The sequence below is a fragment of the Amblyomma americanum genome, chromosome 6, assembly GCF_052857255.1.
Source record: "Amblyomma americanum isolate KBUSLIRL-KWMA chromosome 6, ASM5285725v1, whole genome shotgun sequence".
In the NCBI taxonomy this organism is placed as follows: Eukaryota; Metazoa; Arthropoda; class Arachnida; order Ixodida; family Ixodidae; genus Amblyomma; species Amblyomma americanum.
The window spans coordinates 9,774,005-9,785,593 of record NC_135502.1 but is presented as its reverse complement, the minus strand read 5'-3'; the positions used below and the strand labels follow the sequence as shown (position 1 = coordinate 9,785,593).

Below are 11,589 nucleotides of genomic sequence, written 5' to 3'. Positions count from 1 at the left end.
CTGGTTACGGCGCTGGGCTGCTGACCCGAAAGACGCGGGTTCGATCCCGGCCTCGGTAGTCGCGTTTCGATGGAGATGAAATGCTAGAGGTCCATGTGCTGTCAGTGCACGTTAAAGAACCCCATGTGGCCGAAATTATTTGGAGCCCTCCACTACGGCGTCCGTCACAGCCAGGGTCGCTTTGGGACGTTAAACCCCATAAACACCCAACCTTACCCCCTGAGCGATGCCTTCTCCAGGGAGGCAGAAACAGAACAGGGAATGCAGACGGAGGAGGCGGGTGACGTCATAAGCTCGCGTCTCAGCTAGGGCGTCCTGCCCCCTTCTCCTCCGCGCTGGCCGGTGCATCGATCGAACCGCGCGCCAGCCAAGGGTACCCGACGGGGAGCGTCAGTCGCGGACGGCTGCGGCGGCGGCGCGCGCTTTGACGCAGCACGAGCACTTCGGCCAAGCCTGGGCTCAGCAGCACGGCGGCGACACACGCCGGTGCAAGGAGCCTTTCCGCCAGATCCCGGCTGCCGCTTTGAGCGCACGCCGCCGCGGCACAGCTACGTGTGAGCGTACGGAGCAACAACAGTGTCGCCGGTGTGTACCGCCGGTGCGGTGACTGTGGGATTAACGCACCGCGCCCCCGAACCACGTTAGCCGCTGGTAGTTTGGAGGTCGTCCTGCCGAGGTCGAGGTGAGTGTGGTGATAATCGCCCCCTGTGCTTGCCTGCTGACCGAACCGAGACGCAGAAGCGAGCGAGACGCGAGGTGCCGCGTGCTCGCCTAGTTCACACGCGTTTATCGATCGCACGTCGCGAGCTCTCCAAGGCAACGGAAACGTCCCGCCGCCGCTGCCGATCGGTGTTCGCGCAGCATGACAGCACTGTGTGCGCCACGCTGGCGTTGAGCCTGCTGTGCGGCCGGCCGGCGCCTCAAGGCACTGCGCGTTTAGTGCCCGCTGCTGGAATGCTTTCTCCACATGTACTAGCGGGACACGCGTTGCGCTTTGTCGGCGACCTCACCTGCCCGCTGTGATTCGCGGTGTGTTTTTCGGTGCTTTGCAAGTTGTGCGAGAAGTTCGGGATGGCTTCTCGGGAGTGATGATTAGATGGTACATGTCAAGGTTATCCGCTTTCACTTTCATACGCACCGCGTGCATCAACTAACTCTTCTCTTTGAGAACCAATACAGTGCGGAAAAATTAGGGGGGGGGGGCGATGTGGTTGACTGAAACAAAGGGCGGACAAGAGCAATGTGGGCGCAGGCACAGGGTTGTGTCTGTCCCCTTCGTGGTCCCGCCCTCGTTGCGGTGTTCATTTTTGGACGATGGGCCGGCTAAGTACACGGCGGACCCGTTTGTGCATGGTGGACAGAGCGGATGTAATGCCGATAAGTGCGTCAACAGGAGTGCAGGCGCCTGCCGCTCTGCCAACGGAGAACGGGCGGCACTGCATGACAGAAAAGCGGTGCTCTCTGCTGTGGCTTATTTCGATTTCCCTTCTTGTCTTCACTGTGCCCCAACTGGTCGGTGTATACAGCGACAGAAAGCTCTAAGAAGCCCCGTGACCTCGAGGACAAAGCCACAGCCCGTGCTCTTCCGCACATTCTAGAGCGGCACCTTACGCTAAGTGGCGAACAATAAAACCAGACCATAAGCTTTATCGCCAAACGACGGAACATAACTCCTTTGCAGACTAGCCGTACGCACGCTGCGCGAGTGCCACGCTCATTCTCTAGTGAATGGCTCCATATTTGACGAAACGCCCCTCGCGAGGAATAACTAAGCGAGCAGCATCACAAAGACTGAGCGCTTTCGGCAGCTGAGGACACACTGAAAGAGGTTACTGCTACAGATTAGTGGTGGCTTAGCACCCTTCTGCTATGCGCAAACTTAAAATCAAGCTTGCGCCTCTGACGCTGGTTACTATGATATGCTGTGTTGCGCTATGCTAGTTTAGCTAGCATAGCACATAGTTTTGTGAGATGTTTTACGACCTGGGCTTAAAAGTGTCTCTTGTTTTTTGGTGTGCCTTTAAAAGCTCTCGTAGCTAATTTCTTGGGAACGAATATTTCTAGAAAGACAGTATACAGTAAACTACACAGCCCGATGACTTCCGACTGGTAGAATGGGCTTCGTACAGCCCCTATATACCTTAAGTTGAGTTGCCGACTGCAGTTCACAGCACGCCACATCATCTGACGCAGTTTGACGTCACTTGTGAACTCGATTCAGTGGAAGCCTGGACGAGTTTGTGCATGGCTGACATATAGCACGAGGCTGCAGTATGCAGCGCAACGGGACTGGGACTAGAGATGCGCAGCACTTGCGTTGGCAGTTACCTTGTTATTATTCCTTTGCAATAGCTGCACACTACACTTACGTTGGACCAACTAGCCCTCAAGTAGTAGGAATCAGATTCCAATTATGCACACTGTCGTTATGAATTTCGTTGTCGAGCGTCCGAAGCCCGCAGCAGCTGGCACTTATTAGGAGATACTCTAATAAATGTAGAAACTCCTGAATAGCGCGGTACTGCGCAGATACGAGAAAGGCCTCTGTTTACTACTTTTTTTTTTTACTTGAAGCTTAAAGGCACGCACAGAATTTGTGAAGAATATACAGACCAAAGGGTTTGCTCGTGTTCCCAACATCCCTGGATGCCCTTAGCTTCGGAAGTGTTGAACACGCGAGTGCCTCTCGCTTTCGATAGATTTGAAACGCTGACGATGCAAGCCCAAAACGGGCCTCACTGCATGACCTGAAAACGGACCCACCATGGGGACTGTATATTTTTGACAAAGACTGTACACTTCGGACCCCCCCCCCCCCCCCCCCTGCCCCCTCTCCCGCCTTCGGACACGACAAATTACCTCGAGCCACTTGCGAAAAGATATCCTAGCTACGTGCCTGCCTCTGATTTCCAGAACTGTGTCAACTGTTTGTTATAGCATTTGTAGGCCTTTCATGTTTTTTAAAACGCGTTTCTGCGTTCTGAAGTTGCACATATCTTAGTTATAAAGTACACCATAGGAAACGAATCAACTTCTACCGCACAGGGGTATTGCTATGCGAAGAAACCTCTGCGTGCGACCGTTTTCGCATTTAGCCTTGATAAAAATGGTCGGTAGCGGGACGGTATAGCCACTTAGCCGCTACCGCAGCTAGGTCGCTCAGTTCTTAAACTTACAGGGCGTAGGGAGTATTACAAGTTAATTTTAGAGCTCAGCTGTTAGGCCCCCGCTCGTGGCTTCCGCGTCGTAGTCGGCGTCGGTGTCGTCGGCGTAACCGGGTGTCCAAATAGCGGGGAGAAACGCCACGGGAAGATCCCTGAGGGTGGCTAGCAGCGTATACCAGGCCACCTACCACTGCGCGACGGCGTAGTCGGCGTAACAAGCCACCTGACAGGTCACAGGTCACCCTCGCACCTGACAGGTCACAGGTGGCAGGTAGTAAAGTAGCAGAGCGAAACACCACCTGCCACGGCAAAAATGGAGGAATGAAGCTGGTAAATGGCTGCCGCGGGAATATCCCGAAGGGTGGAAAAACTAAAATACGCGAAGAGCTGCGCTTAAACTTCGCATTACCGATTACCGCAATTGTCTGTAAATTTTTCTCTCTCTCTCTCTCTCTCTCTCTCTCTCTCCCCCCCCCCCCTTTTTTTTGTCTGGAAGGAAGCCTCTTGCAGCGTACTGCCGTCCCAATTGCCGCTTTCGGCTGTAGTTATAATTAGCATGGTTAGCTCCTTGCTAGCTTTTTGAAGTCGAGTGTGTCTGTAGGTTTAGCCGTAATAATAAGAAACAAACTGCGGATAAGTGAGCATTTAGTTTTGCACTAGTTATCTGTCTAGCTTTCTTCTTCTCTTTTCTTGCTCAGCTGTCTTGCCTTTGAAATTTTGTCCTGTCTTTGCGCGGTGGTTTTCACAGTCGTGCGACAAGGCGATTGAGGAAGCCAGCTTTATGTGACAATGCCTGTCATTGCTAAGGCTTGCGGCGGCTGTATACCGTGAGCTTGTGTTACTGAGAAAAAATTCTCACGTTGTTAGTCTTTCAAAGCTGCAACATTTGGCCGTGCCCTGACTTTTCCTTGTAGTCTGTAGCCTGCGGTTCATTCCGATCCCCTGAGACTAGGGCATGCCCCGGCACCGTATCGCTCAGCTTCTCTTCTGCGTAACACTCCTTGTACGTCAAGCCTCCAGGCGTAGTAAGAAATGCTTCTGCTCGCTCGCAAGTACCCCGCACAGCCATTAGAGCCTCAGAGCATAACGCGTTGTCAGCTCCGGTTTTGGTGCAATCTCTTTACAGGGCTCGCGTCGCTTTTCCATATGTTTGCTTGCGTCCTTAGTGCGCTCTCAGTAACCTGCAGTTACTTGCCCGGTTACCAAAGCGAGAAGATGACATTAGTTCTCAGCGTCGATGCAGGTTCTTGCCTCGTAACAAGCGCTCCCGGGGCTCGTCTTTGATTGATTGATTGATTGATTGATTGATTGATTGATTGATTGATTGAAATAACTTTTATTTCGATAAAAAAAAGGCGCCTCCTTGGCATCGGTTGTGACGTCAGTGGAGACTGAACTAGGCGCGGGGAGAAGACAGCTTTCGGGGGTCTGCAAATGAGAAAACAGCGGTTTGTGAGAGTGGCAGCAGTTCAGTTCCAATTTTAGATGGTTAACAAAACTAAGAGCGGAAAAAATGGGCTTGTGCTTTCTATTTTGAACTACCAGAATCCTGAACTTGCATGTCTGAATCTTTCTCTTAAAGAGCAACTACACCACTTTTTTGAGAATACCGCGATATTCAAGGATTCAAACCTGTATAGGCTGCAGGTAAAGCACGCCTAGCGTTCCTGCACTAGCATATAAAATAGCGAAGTAATCGGGTATTAAATTTTACTATTCTCCTCACAGCACCAGGGGTGTGACGTCACGGAAGGTAAGATTTCAAACTTCCGCTGCCGTCAACCACACCCTGCGGTGTCTCGTTGAATGCTGCCAGACAGAGCTTGGAGGGCTTTGCCTTCGGTAGCGTTGGTTTTTTTCCTCAAAACAAGCGTTTATGCATGACGTCATCATGCGCCTCCAATTTGGCGCTGTGCGCTGCGGAGAATCTTGAAAGCCGTCGCGATTTTAATCCACTATTGGACACCATTTCAAATTCTTGCTCAAAAGGAATTCGCGTGTTTACCTGCAAGTTTCACTCATTCGACCCCTTTAGGCTCGTCGATTTCTAAAACCTATGCAGTTGCCCTTTAAGGGTCAGCGAACCCGAATGGCTATTTTCCAAGACGACGGTTTTATGAGCTGTTATGCTTTCTTTATGCTTTTCGCGCACTGTTTGGTCAAGAAACAATTTTTCAGGGGGTTTTCATTTTTTCAGCGCTGAGGTGGTTCGATTCTTCGGCTGTCATATTTTTTCAATGGGTGACACATAGATTCAGAACCCCGCTTCTGCTGAGTCTCGTTGCTCTTCGCCTTGCGCGTTCCATCATCTGGAACAGCGAAGTAGCGAAAGTGCAGGTTGCGTGAAGATAAATTTAGCAGTGGGTTCCAGGCAAACCCAGACGCTGCTTTGGCTGCTGTCCAGCAGTGGACTCCAGGCCTGGCGCTACGTCCGGCGGTTGCGGATGCCTTCGTGGTAGCTTCCGAACCCCCCATCCCGCATTTACCAGTTAAGCTCAACTCGTGATTGCGTAGTGTCAAGATGAATACATGCGTGCACCTTATGGCAGCTTACTTCCCTAGCAGGTGGGTAATTCAGGAATTTGCTACACACAGTGCCGCGGCTTGACTAAGGTCCTGTGCGGCACACATGGACTATTTTTACTCGATAATTAGAGAGACCGGACGGCCAAGCACCAAAAAAAAAGGAAAGGTCGGGACGAGCGCGATGCTCTTATTGCTCTATTCTGGTGTTTTCTTTTTTTTTCTTTTTCCACGCTGGCACGCAGCCTCACCGACTATCTTAGATCATCACCTCGCTAATAGAAGAATGAGTGACGCGTTCGTCAGTGGTGGCCGGGGCGGCAGAGTCGTGCAGTGATTAGCACCAGCTTTCACCAATGTTCGCATTTGGCGAGTGCCATGGAACGAGTTTGAACCTGAATCTAAGTCTGTAAGGGGTAATTTTGCATCACGTCAGTTGCGCGCTGTCTACTTACGCTTGCAGCTGTCCGTGAGCGAGCAACTTGTTAAATCAGCAACCTGGTGTGGTAGCAAATCGGTGGGGAGTGGAGCAACGGAAGATATATCCCCTTCAGGTAGACACTGCGTACGTTATAATGCACATCTGTCTTTTGCGGTGTTTATTAAAAAAAACGCATCAGGTCTGCGGCAGGCGTGCCACTAGATGTCAGAGAGTACTCAGTGTTCTCCCACGTAGTTATCGCTCCAAGAGCTGCGCAACAAGAGGGGCGCCCTTAGCAGCCTACCAGTTTGTTTGATCTGTCTAAACCAGATTTCTTCTCCCAGCGGCCAAATAGCTGCCTAGTGCCTTTTGCTTTCTCATCAGATTATTCGTAATTTTGATTTGGGTGCGCATTCTGTCGTGCATGTATTTGACTAAATATACGTAATAAGTCGTTGTTGCAAGCTTCCGAAGGCATGCAGACCCGCGCTACAAAGCACGGGGCAATGTCATAGAATTAAACTGTTGGACCTACGCCTGGTGAACACCCAAGTCGAGAAATATATTTTGATTAACACTGAAAAAAACGAGGTTTTTCTCAGGTCTGAAGAGGGTAAACGCTTATCTTGCTGCAATAAAGTAAGGCAGATTTGCCCCGAGATTCAGTTGTCTGAAAGTTGCAATTCTTCCAGAAACATGAAAAGTAGAGCTGGCCATTCCGTCCCTTGCAAACACACAATGTGTGTCAACAGATGGCGCTGTTCCTCGTATGAGCGACATCCCTTTTTTTTTTCTCATTTGATGGTACGTACCAAGCTTCAATTATGTCCCGTGACGATCCGTGTGTGGTGAGTGCTTTTTGGTTTTGGAGGACATTCTCCTCTTCATCTCTCAACAAAGCGTCAAACCATCATGTGACACTCCTCCTCTAGCCTTTTTTTTTTCTTTACTGCAAGGATGCAAGCATGTGGGTACAGGAGTGTTTTGTATAGCAGCTGGTATTCCGGCGCACTTTCGCTGCGGCATGCGCTCTCCGCACGAGACCCTGTCGTCCTAAGCAAGGTCGTCCGCGACGCTCACGCCATCTGCTGCTAGGCGAAAACCGTTGGGTAAGCTGCAACTCAGCCACGTCACGCGGAAATCCACCACGCATGCACAACGCCACGAGGACATAAAAGCGCGCGTCTAATAAAATTTTTTTCGTCGGGAGCCCATCTTCATTACTACGCATATCTTGAACCAACATTGGTGGCTCGCGGAAAGGGCGTAGCAAAAGGAGCGGCTTTAACGGCGGTTGGCTGACTAAGACTGGGCACCCTGTCTGTACCCTGATATACACACATATTGGACCTGTCCACGCTCCACTCAGTCGCCGCACTAAGTCCAACGCAAATGCCTACCTCCCCCGTACACATTCCTGGGGAGCCGCTCCTCCATTTGCACTACTCCTTAGCCTCTTGCGGTGGCTCACGCCACACGCGTGTTGCATAACCACCAGATCGCGCTGAACTGCAGCCTCAACACAACTACCTTCACCAGGAACCAGTATACTGGGGAAGCATATTGTTACGTGCGGTGGTTTTCATTGCAGTTGGGATGGAGCATGTTCTGTCTCTTTGACTGCCCAGAGCGATAGGGCCCGCGATCACCGCTCTCTCCAGCAACGGAATCGCGCTTCTACGTCTTCGCAGCTGCTACAAATGGGCAGTTTTTTCCCCCTGTCGGCGCTCTCTTGCTCCATTATTGGTATCGGCCTTGCCTTGCGGTGTTGTTAGAGGCAAATCGTTACGAACTCGCGCACGTGATTACCATGTTAACCAATCTGACATGGCTCATATAACAGACTCCACTCCTTTCGCACCAGCACCATTTCGCCTCGCGCTGCGCCGTCGATCGAAACGTGACAGAACAATCCAATCAATTCACACGTTGGGACACCGCAGCCGCAGAAGCACGCGGAAGAGAAGGAAGGCACAATTTTCACACGTACGAAAACTTGAGAAACCTTGGTGGGGACAGACCAGAAAGGCTCCGGGAGGAGGGGAGGAACTCAGTGACCTTTCTCTATTTGCGGGATTGTAATGACCAAAGTGGCCTTTCGCAAACAAGCACACTGGCTAAGTAATTATTTAAGGATTTAATAAGCAGGTGGCCGTCAGTGCTGTGCATAAAGAAATCAATATCCCAGAGTCATATTCGCATATCTACTGTGCGCCTCCTCCGCGAAGCGTTCATGGCGACTGTATAATTCCACATATGCGGGTCCTTGACGAAAAAAGAACCGCGGCCACTGCGCTCGCCTTATCTCTCCGCTCGCTTCGAGAGCCACGGTCCTCATCCAGAGGATCGGCCACGCTCGCCCTTTGAGCGCGGCGCACGCACCACATTAATGCGCGCCATTGTGGGGCGCAGAGGCGCATCCAAGCGGCCGCCTTACAAAGAGGCCGAGAATGTGCATGGCTCAACGCACGCGTGGAGGTGCACGCGCGTCTATGTGCGGGCCGCTGCTTGCGAACTCGAAATATTGGTTTCTTGACACGGCCCGTTTGCGCCCCGGAACTAGAAGTGCCCATTTCTGTTTAAAGCAAGCCAGAGCTCTGATATGACCGCCTTCACAAACATAGCAGGGGGCGGCAGAGAGTTTGGTGGGCGGATGAGATTAGGAAGTCTGTGGGGATAGGGTGGGCGCAGCTGGAACAGGGCAGGGTTAAATAAAGGAATATGGACGAGACCTTTTCTCTGCTGTAGACTTAGATAACTGTGATGACGACGACAGTGATGGCATAAGAGAAAAGCGTTCGATGTGCTGACACCCAAGTCCCACACGCTGCAGTTTTCTATCAAGCTCTTCCGCTTCGCGATAAACATTTGCAAGTAGCGCTTTTCTTATGCGTACAATAAGAAAACTTATATGCAACGTTCGTAACTACTTTCGAATACAATTTATATGCCACAAACCGACTAGCTCAGCAGCACCTAGTGTACTGAGGTCGACTGAATTAGAGAAACGGCGGTTCTAGCGGGGCTGAATATAGCACAGCGGGAAACACAGCTCCTCTCACAATCCACTCGATCGCAGACAATGGAGAAATGATGGTTGCTACGGAAGGACTGAAGACATTGGCCGCCAAGATTCCTTTGTCGATATCAGTCCTGATCGCGGCGGCTGCATTTCGGTGCAGGAGGAATGCAAAAGCGCCGTTGTGCTGTGCCATGTCAGTGCACGTTAAGAGCACCGGGAAGTCGAACCCAAACTGCAGTTTTTCATTACGGCGTCTCCCTTAACTGACGTGCAGCTTCGGGCCTTAAGCGCCGTATATCGGTCTTCTTGCAATAGTCGCATAGGTGCACAGCTAAAGAGTAATTGATGATTTCCCCATGTTGATTTTCAAAACGCAATATGCAGCATAAAGCGTACAACACAACAGTCAATAATATAAATGTCTACAGCGTGCTGATAAGCAAAAATCATGTACGCGGTACGGATCACTGCGACCGTGGCCGTTGCTTTCAGGCTCATTTATGGGCGCTCGAGACCTGGCAGTTTAGGCCCTATCACAGCTGACTGCTTGACGGCTGACGCAGGAAAAGAAACTTTTCGAACGTCAAGAGGGGAAAGAAGGTGAGTTTGCGGGAGAGGGAACGCTTTGTCGAAGTGTACCGATCTCCTCTCCCCGTACACCCCGCCTTCAGTTTTTATGCCAGCCATCAGCCCTGCTTTCTCGCTCAGTGATACAGCTGGGTAGGTATACCGAGCGTCCTCCGAGCATGGCGCGAATTGTCGCGCTCACAGCTGCTGCACATGCGACACACATTCCCCGCTCAAAACAGCGCTGCGTGTGTACTTACACGGCCGAGTGCAGCCAGTTCGGGCGTGCAAGGGAAAGCGATCAGCACTGCTCAGTGCTGGGCCACTCCACCACCATCGCTGCATTGCGAGTCGACCCCGTCAGCGAAGGCAAGCTGGTCGATATTCGTCTTGTGCGTTGTAGGTTGCAAGTGGGTTGACAGCGTTCGATACGCGCTGTGAGCGTAGAGGCGACAGAGCTGGTGTCTTCCTGGCAAACAAAGTACGGCAGACTGCGTTTCAAGGAGAGGGAAATGGGATGGCCAGCGCTTGCAATGCGGAGAGCAGATAGCCATATATAGTCAGCCACGGTAACGAAGTGAATGCCAAGAGAAGGCAAAGCAGGACGCGGCAGAGAGTCGAGTGAGAAGATGAGTTTCAGAAATCTGCGGAGACAGGTTGGCCACAGCTGACACAGTACTAGGCTAATTGGAGGTCAATGGAAGAGGCGACGCGCTGCTCATGATGTTGATGGTGATGTATGGGTATCGTGGACACAAAACACAGTGTTGAATGTCTGCTTGACGCCATTGCTGCGATCCGCTCGCTACGAGGCGGCAATGAAAGTAGCCTTATGGGATAGATTATAACGGACGTCCCAGTGGACAGCGGCCTAGGACACTTGCTCAGGGACGCTGCCCTGGGACTCTAAAGGTGGGCGTAGAAGCAACGACCGCAAGCTGCGTGCCACGCCCCGTTAACCGAGTTCGCGCGCGCGTCTCCAACGTTTGATCTCGTTTTATGCAGAAATAAACGGAAGGATTTTCACGGTTCCGTAGCCTCCGGTTAAATACTAGGCAGACGCTATCCGCAGAGATGTCTGTAACAGTGATACAGTGTCCCGCTTAGAAAGAACAGTACGGTACGGTGCTTGTATTTACTTCTTGTAGTACGTTTTCTGTGTGTAAACTTATTATTTAATGAACAAAGTCCGTATAATCACCGTTTTTTACAGGGATTTGCGTAGCTGCCGCAAGTGAACATATATAGGTAAGGCTTATTCAGGAATGGTGTTTTTTTGTTTCCGGTTGCTGAAAAGAGCATAACGGCTGAAGTATAGAAAAATGTGAAGAATGAATCCTGTGCATTGCAAAGTCGCGTTTGCTATAGGCGTTCAGTACTGACTTGCGCCGCCGTTACTTGCATGTGTTTAATGGTTATAAATCGCGGTCAATTTGTATCTTTGTTTGGTTTGCGCGTTTCACGTTCTTCGGTTCAAATTTTAGGTAAAGAAACGATAGGGCCGTTAACTATATCGCCTAAACGGTTCTAAATCTACGTCAGAGTCGATGACCCGACCACCGTATTTTCTTTGGCCAGGCTTTTACGTAACCTACCTCGAAATTTCTTCGGCGATATCACTTTTGTCTTTTGCGTCGTGCAAATTTTTCCCGAAGCGGCTAGAGTGGCCAACATAAATAGACGGAATTCGCTGCGAGCGACAAAGGGAATGGTTGTTTTCTGCTGAGCAACTCAACGATATGCTATTACGCTGAGTGGCTCAAGGGACGAAACAAGGGGAATGATTGAAAATCTGGACAGCCGGAATATATCTGCAGACTAAAAAATTGTTATGCTCGAAACAAAGGCGAGACTCAATTAATTAATCGAAGCAGCAACAGTATACGGTGGGC

The 11,589-nt window shown here is 50.9% G+C and overlaps 1 protein-coding gene across 1 annotated transcript in view; it reads left to right on the top strand.

Annotated features, from left to right (window-relative positions):
• Positions 1 to 392: 392 nt before the first annotated feature.
• LOC144136276 (BTB/POZ domain-containing protein 6-B-like) overlaps positions 393 to 11,589 on the top strand; it is a 115,787-nt gene continuing 104,590 nt past the window's right edge. The window contains exon 1 of the mRNA XM_077668492.1: positions 393 to 682. The gene's annotated coding sequence lies outside the window, so the exon portion shown is untranslated. The remainder of the gene's footprint in view (positions 683 to 11,589) is intronic.